The sequence below is a fragment of the Rhinatrema bivittatum genome, chromosome 1 (assembly GCF_901001135.1).
Source record: "Rhinatrema bivittatum chromosome 1, aRhiBiv1.1, whole genome shotgun sequence".
NCBI lineage: Eukaryota > Metazoa > Chordata > Amphibia > Gymnophiona > Rhinatrematidae > Rhinatrema > Rhinatrema bivittatum.
In genome coordinates, this window is record NC_042615.1 from 278,493,476 (window position 1) to 278,501,461 (window position 7,986).

Consider the following 7,986-nt stretch of genomic DNA (forward strand, 5'->3'; position numbering starts at 1 on the left):
CTATCGTCGGTTGACCCCAGCGTTGGAAGATCTTGGATGCTATCGCTGAATCCAAGGACCATTCGTGCGGTTGGAACTGACGACTGAGGCGATCGGCTACTACGTTGTGGATGCCTGCTAGGTAAGTGGCTTGTAGAAGAATTGAGTGTGTCAGGGCCCAGTCCCAAATTTGTGCTGCTTCTTGACAAAGGAGGTAAGAACCTGTCCCCCCTTGTTTGTTGATGTACCACATGGCTACTGTGTTGTCCGTTTGGATCAGAACAGTCTTGTGTGAAGGGCAGTCCTTGAATGCATGCAGCGCATAGCGTATAGCTCGAAGCTCCAGGAAGTTTATTTGAAAAGAGGCTTCGAGCTTTGTCCACTTGCCCTGTGCCTTTAGATGACCAATGTGTGCTCCCCACCCTAAGGTGAATGCATCTGTAGTCAACGTTACCTGTGGAACTGGTTGCTGGAAAGGTAGGCCTTTGAGCAGGTTGTGCATTGATGTCCACCAGATCAGTGCAGAACTGAGCTCTGGTGTGATATGAATGGAAGTGGACATTGGTTGAGTGGCTTGTATCCACTGTGCTTTGAGCGTCCATTGCATTAGTCGCATGGTCAACCTGGCCATGGGCGTTATGTGAACTGTGGATGCCATGTGACCGAGAAGAGTGAGGCACTGGTGAGCTGTCACTTGGAATTGATTCCGAAGAGTGTGAGTCAGGAAGACAAGCGTTCGAGCACGGTCTCTTGGAAGAAAAGCTTTTGCTATTATGGTATTTAGATCTGCACCTATGAACTGTATAAGGTGAGATGGTGAAAGTTGGGATTTTTGGTAATTGATGAGAAATCCCAAGGAGTGAAGCAAGTGGATAGTGAGCATGAGAGAAGTGAGTGCTCCTTCTTTTGATTACTCTTGATGAGCCAATCGTCCAGGTAAGGGAACACGTGCACTTTCTGTTTGTGGAGGTGTGCCACTGCTACAGCCAAGCACTTTGTGAATACACGAGGGGCTGATGCAAGGCAGAATGGCAGCATTCTGTATTGAAAATGTTGATCTTTTACCAGGAATCACAAATACTGGCGATGAGGAGGAAAGATGGGAATGTGAGCGTAGGCATCTTGAAGATCCAGAGAGCAGAGCCAATCTCCTCTTTGAAGAAGAGGTAGAATGGAGGCTAAGGACACCATTCTGAATTTTTCTTTTTTGAGAAATTTGTTGAGATTTCTGAGGTCTAGAATGGGTCGAAGGCCTCCTGTTTTCTTTGGAATGAGGAAATAGCGGGAGTAGAATCCTCTGCCCTTTTGAGGTCCAGGAACTGGTTCTATGGCCCTGGCTCTCAGAAGGGTGGATAATTCTGTTTGAAGAATTATGGAATGTTGATTTACTGTCCAAGATGGAAGTGGTGGGTTTTCTTTTGGAACAGTAAGAAAATCTAGTCTGTAACCGTGAGTTGTGATCGATAATACCCACTGGTCGGTGGTTATGGAGGTCCAAGTACTTTGGAAGTGCATTATACGACCACCTACTGGTATGTTTGGAAAGGAGTTGATAAGGCTGCTGCTCTCTGAGTTGTTTCAAAACCCAGATGTAGTGGCAGTTTGTGGTGGTGGTTGTGCCCTTGCAGGCCTCTGCCTAGGTTGTTGGCGTTGAGGTGGGCGGGATGTTCTGGGTCTACTTGCTGGGGGATAATACCTGCGTGGACGGTAATATGGACGTCTGGCGTCACGCTTTGGTATTCTCCTAGTAGGAGGTTGAGTATCCTGAGGTATTAGTGATAATTGTTTTAATGTTTCTGTGTGGTCTTTTATAGTAGCCACAGCTTCTTTGACCTTTTCCCCAAAAAGGTTGTCCCCCAAGCAAGGGAGATCAGCCAATCGTTCTTGGACCTCTGGACGGAGATCAGAGGCCTTTAGCCAGGCCCATCTGCGTGCAGCTATGCCTGATGCAGAAAGTCGTGCTGCAGTCTCAAAGCAGTCGTAGGTAGCCCTTACCTCGTGTTTTCCTGCTTCGAGGGCTTTATGGATGATAGTCTGAAAACGTTCTTGATACTGATCAGGGAGAGACAGGGCTAGGTCTTGAACCTGCTTCCAAAGGTCCCTTTGGTATTGATTCATGTATAGCTGGTATGATGTTATTTTGGATACCAGCATGGAACCCTGAAAAACCTTTCGGCCTAAATTATCAAGAAATCTGTTGTCCTTTCCAGGCGGCGTAGATGAGTAAGATTTTAGTCGTTTTGCCGCCTTCTGGGCAGACTCTACCACGACTGACTGATGTGGCAATTGTGATTTTTGAAAACCTGGTATAGGTTGTACCAAATAAGTTGCCTCTGATCATTTATTGACTGCTGAGACAGATCCTGGGTGTTCCCATATCCTGTACTGAAGGTCTTGCAGAACTTCATGGACTGGTACTGCTAATATTTCTTTAGGAGGTTCTACAAATTGCAGAACCTCCAGTGTTTTCTGTCTAGCATCCACTTCCATTTGTAGTTGAAAGGGGATGGTATCGGCCATATCTCTTACAAAGTTTGTAAAGGAAAGGTCTTCAGGAGGTGACTTCCTGTGGTCATCAGGTGGAGAGGGTTCAGAAAAAATATCCCCATCTGAAGAGTATTCAGAACTTGTGTCAGTACCCATGTCCTTTGGAGATTGATGAGTGATTGGCACTAGTGGAAGCTCCCTAGGCCTTGATGGTATTAGAGGAGAATGAGGCCTTAGAGGTTTTGGAACTCCAGAGGGTCCTGGAATTGGCTCTTCTGGTGTTTTGTTCGATAAAAGATCCAGGAGAGAGTCTAATTTTGACATAAATGGATGTAAAATGGAGACATTCTCTGTTGGCACCGATATAGTCACTGGAACCGGTGAGGGTATCGGGGTAGGTATCGATGGTCCCGGATGCGGCATCGAAAACCGTTCCTGTGGCATCGCTGATGCCAGCGGCATCGATGGCGATGGATCTCTCGGAATCGCATCGCGCAGAGCCTGGTGCACCGCTTGACTAATATATGTCAAGTTCCGCTCTCATAGCTGGTGATACCAGAGCAGCTATGGAGGGAGGCGGTGATGGCGATGCCGATACCTCCTCAGAGCCCTGAGGAGGTATGGCGCCCGGCACCGATACTGGTGGGGATCGCCCTGGATCAGTAGGCCTCGAAGCCTCCGCACTCGTCCGAGGTATCTTTGCGGGTGAGGCCATACCTGTCGATGGGTCTTCGGTCATCGGTGCAAGGTGTCGTCGGTGACGGTGTTTCTCCTTTTTCTCACTTCCAGAGGTGGACGTCTTAGACGATACCGATGGCGATGGTGTAGAAGCGTCTCCAGCCTCTGGACGTCGTTTTTTCAGTAATACTTGCCGGACGGATCCGGATGGCGATGACTGAACCGAAGTCGATGCCTTCGGGAGCAATTGTATTTTAAATAGTTGCTCCATTTTTTCGATGCGGAGACGACGGCCTTTTGTAGTCATCTCTGCACAAAATGTAAACTATTTTACATCGTGTTCTTTGCCTAGGCAAAGAACGCATTCTACGTGCGGGTCTGTGATAGACATATTCCTCGCACAGTTGGGACATTTTTTGAACCCGGAGGCCATTTTGCCGGACAGCCGTCGACGGCGATGACCACAAAATATCGGTACCGGCCGGAAACCGAAGGGAAAAAAAGTTACCGCGGTGTTATCGAAGGGAAACCCTTGCGGTGGGATTAATTTTTTTCCGAAAAAGTTAAACTTTTTTAAGGTGGTGAATTCACCACAGGACTCCAATTGTACCGCGATGCTAACTGCTTCGTGGAAAAAAGAAGACTGAAGGGAGACCCCTGTGGCAGGGAATATCATGGCATGCTGGGCATGCTCAGTAGGCACTCTGGTGCCAGTCAAAAGTTTCATGGAAACTTTTAAAGAAGTTTTTCCGTACATAGGGCTCCATACCGATGTCACCCATATGTGAGGACTAGCATCCTGCTTGTCCTGGGATAAACTGAAGGATGTCCAGCATTTTGTGCCGCTATCCTCTTCCGTTTGCAATGGAAATGGGATGGCCTCTGCCATCTCCCTGACAATTCCTGCGATGGAGAGGTCTTCTGGAGGACACTTCTTTCTGTCGGCTGGAGGAGATGGTTCTGAGGGGACACCCTCTGATGTATCATCGGAGATATTTAGGTGTAATCATTGATTCTAGACTAGCTATGACCAACAATATATCCGAAATTGTTAAAAAATCATTTTTCAAAATATACATGTTAAAAAAATTGAAACCACTACTATTTCCTAACGACTTTCGATTAGTGACTCAAGCATTGATTTTATCATTATTGGACTATTGTAATTCATTATATCTTGGCTTACCACAAACAACAATTCAACTTCTTCAACTTGTCCAAAATGCAACTGCCCGTAATCTATGTAATGTATCACGCAGAGACCATATTACACCCATACTACAGTACCTACATTGGTTGCCAATATCATTTCGTATAACATATGTTCTCTATTAAGAATTTATAGACCATCTAGACAGCTCCGCTCGCTTGATAAATGCATTCTAGAAATTCCATCCATAAGATCTGTCAGTTTATGATTAACACTGAAACGTGCCTTTTCTGTAGCCGGTCTGACATTATGGAACTCTCTTCCAGACCACATTGAATTGACAGCGAACCGTCGTGAATTCAAAAAATTATTAAAGACTTATCTTTTCACATGTGCCTATAACTTACATTAACGATCTCTTTCATAACACACCATATTTTCTGTTAGCACAAATCGAGTATTTATGTATAGTATTTTAATTTGTTGTGTATTTATGTATGATTGAATTGTGTATGTTATTTTGTAAACTGCCTAGACGGATAGTCCTCTACCCCTCTGTGCGGTATATAAAAACTTTTAAATAAAATAAAAATAAATAAAATATTAGAAGCCCTTATCCTCTCTACCCGACAGCAGGAACGGGGCCCTAGGTGCTCTGCCTCCAGCCAGTGTTATGGGAATTAGCTCTGCTGGCCGTAAGGGCTCAGGCACCATAGCCATGTGGTCTCTGGATGAGCTTCCTCCTCCAAAAAGCTGTGAACCAGCACCGGATCGGTTGGTGGCACCACTGATGCCCCACTAGGTATTGGTGCTGCCCCGGGAACCAACACAGGCTGTGTTGGTAAGGCATCAAAGACCGCGTGCAGGGATTCCAGCAGTGATTCAATGAGGGGCGGTGCCTTTTCCAGGATTGTTGGTATCACGACAGCATTTCCTTTTCCACAGCCATCTGTACATGCCTCTCTAATTCCTCCTCGAAGATTGCCAATGCCAATACTGACTGGGATACAGGAGCTATGATCACATCCTCTTCAGAACCGAGAGGAGGATTGGTGGCCGGCATAGGAACCAGCAGAGACTGTCAGAAACCTGGGGCATCGCTGGAGGATTGGCGCTCCTTGCCACAGGGATGCTCTGGGGCATCACAGCTGAAGCTGGAACATCTCCACGCTCAGCACTGTGTATCGACTGATGCCAATGTTTCTTTGGCTTCCTTAAACTCTCAGATTGGTCTTTCCTTGGTGCCAAGGTCAAAGACAATGAACCCAATGCCTTCAACCTGGGGAGGCAGATGATGGTCTGTCTTCAGTTTCCCTGGCAGCGATCGACATCGACGGAACTGACGGCTCTACTGATGTCGATGCTTCAATGTCCATCGGTATGGCTCCTTGATGCCTATGGTCTGGCCTTCTCTGATCCGAAGAGTTGTTCCATCTTGCTACAACCCCAGATGTTATGGATGCCCCCAGGCAGAGGACACATTGTTCATGGGGATTCGTGATCAACATAGTCCTCAAGTAATGGGGGCAAAACTTAAAACTGTACTTGGACATGTTGGCATGAAATAAAAGGGATGATAAATGAAACTCAATGGCGGCAACCAACAATGACTGGTGGGCACTGCCGCTCCGGGGATGTCAGTGAAAGAAAACTTACTGAAACACTGAGAAACTTGACTAAGGGGATAATAACCAAGGGACCCCACGTCAATGACAGAAACTCTCTGGAAAACAGCTCAAAATTCGAAAAAGAGAGAGAGAGACTCAATTACCCTCAACCACGAGGCCCTGCAAAAAAAAAAAAAAAAAGAGACTGATGGGGACCCCACATGGATGAGTGGTATAATGGTATGCTAAGCATGCCCAGAGAGGCTCAGTCAAAGTTCTAGAAACTTTGAAATAAGTTTTCCATGGAAGGTTCCATCCGATGAGGCCACCTATTTGTGTGGACTGCCAACCTGCTTGTCCTTAGAGAAGGGAAGTTAAACTGTCCTTTCTCTAACTTTGTGCTGTATCCTCTATAGTTTCCAGATCATGATTGATTATTACTCCTAAGTTTAAAATTAATTAAAGTCTGGTAAATAGTATGGTAAATATTGAAACAAGTGGGATAATATATGCCTAGTACAGGGGGTTCCCAAACTACAGCCTGCAGTATGTGGCCCATAGTGGCAGAAGGAAGAGCAGGTTACTTGCAGCAGGATGACAAGCAAGTTACTTCTGGTTCTCAGCAACAGGATCCACCACAGGAGCACAATCATCTGCTGCCGCCTGCTCTGATTCCAACTACTCATAACAGCACCTTGACCATTTGCCAAAATCATGGTGTGGCACTTCCTCTTACTGTTGATCTTGTGATGCACACAATCAGCAATGAGAGGAAGTGCAACCTGTGATTTTTGCATATGCTCAAGGTGCAGCTATGGTAGCTGGTATTACAGCTGGCAGAAGTGCTGGTGGGATTTCCAATCCACACTGGCAGAAGAGTGGCACCGCAAATGCAGAAATGTTGGTCAGGTTCCCAACTCCTTCCGGCACATGAGGGAGATGACAGGGTAAGAGGAGATGCGGGTACAAGAGGAGGGAAAGGCAATGTGAGTGAAAGGAGGATGAAGGAGGGTAAAAGAAAAGGAAGGAAGTGTGAGAAGAGGAAAAGGGAGGAGTTGGAAGGGATGAGAGGAAAATGGAGAGAAAGGGGTAGGAAAGACAGAGAGAGCCTGGTGGGATCTGAGTAGGAGAGAGTGCACACCCCAACCACACCACCCTACCATTCACTATCCCCCTCAAGACAGATGCAGATCCTGAGGAAGGGGGGAGGCAGGAAATGGGACTCTTGGGGGTATGGCAGGGTTGCCAAGTGCCTACATACTTACTAAAACCCCATCGGTCATACCTCTGTGCAAAACCTGCCCATGCCTCCTCTTCCCCAGCATTTCAAATCACTGATGAGCTAGACTCCAAGAGAGACCACCTCCTCCTCCCTCAGCTCATCAAAACTCTCTATCTCCGCCCCTTCCTCCCCCCCCCCCCCCCCATCTCAGTGATTTGAAATGTTTAATGCAAGCTGGGATTCCTGGCCTAGTGAAAAATCAGGGCATGTTTTGAACTGATTGTGAGCATCTGTTCTTGGCAGGACTGAATTAAGGGGCGGGCCAACCAGGCAAAGGGCGCCTACCAGTAAGGAGCTGAAACCTTACCTCACCATCTTTTCTCCATCTTCTTGCCTCCAGCTTCTCTTCCTGCATGTGGCGAAAGATCGTTATTGGGTCACTCAAGAAGAGGCTGCACATGTGTTACGGAAGCAGGAGGATTCAGCAGCAGCAGCAGCAGAGCTGGAAGATCGTCAGTGGCACTATGCTGCGGCTGCCCAAGAAGAGTTGCTGCGTAGAGGCAGGCGAATTCTGCATAGAGGAGGTGCTCTTTAAAGATAATGGTTTGGGATGGGGGGGGGGGGGGCACTGAATTACTAGCCTGCCTTGGTTGCCAACCTGTCTAGGTCCTTGTCTGGTTGTTGGGTTGTTAAGATGCCTATGGATGGATGGACATTTCGAGTGTGGACAATAGGTGCTCGCACACTAGAGCGGGGTTGCGTATCTAAAAAGGCAGAAGGACCTCCCTCCCATATCATCATTCTTAGCTGCAGAGGACTGTACACTCACAAGACAAAGGCAGAGCCGAATGACACCAAGCACA